The following is a 585-nucleotide window of genomic DNA, read 5'->3' on the forward strand; positions in this document are numbered from 1 at the left end:
GCTTGTTTGGTTGCTTGTAGGTGAAGAAATGAAAAAAAATGAAGAATCAGGAAAGCGTTGCGTTCAAAGAAGCAACGCCACGCTCAAGACCACACTTTTGGAGTAGCGTTCACTTCCTTAGTGAGCGTGACACTCACTTTGTTAACTTTTTCGTGGTTTTTAGGCCTGGAGCGAAGGCTTTGCCATCCTACGCACTAAACAGCGCTTGGTGAGTGAACGTAGCGTTCACTAAGGGAGCGCTGGCCAAGGGAAGGAAATAGCGCACCCAAGGGCGCTTGAAGAATGAGCGTAGCGCTCACTAGGAGAGCGCCCATGAGGAGAAGCGCTCAACCAAAGGAAGCACGCTCAGTGCAGCGCTCAAAGAGCCAGCGCTCACTAAAGGAGCGTAGCGCTCAATAAAGGATCGCCAGGAAGGAAAATTGGCGCACCAAAGGCATGCTGAAGGAGTGAACGGGGTGTTCACTTTCCCAACGTAGCGCTCCACTGGAAGGAGCTCCAATGCACCCCAACCCAATTTCATTCATGGCCAATCCAAAAGCCCATTCTAATTGCTTAATGATGGAAATAGAAAGTGTATAAATAGGA

The sequence above is a fragment of the Arachis hypogaea genome, chromosome 20, assembly GCF_003086295.3.
Source record: "Arachis hypogaea cultivar Tifrunner chromosome 20, arahy.Tifrunner.gnm2.J5K5, whole genome shotgun sequence".
In the NCBI taxonomy this organism is placed as follows: Eukaryota; Viridiplantae; Streptophyta; class Magnoliopsida; order Fabales; family Fabaceae; genus Arachis; species Arachis hypogaea.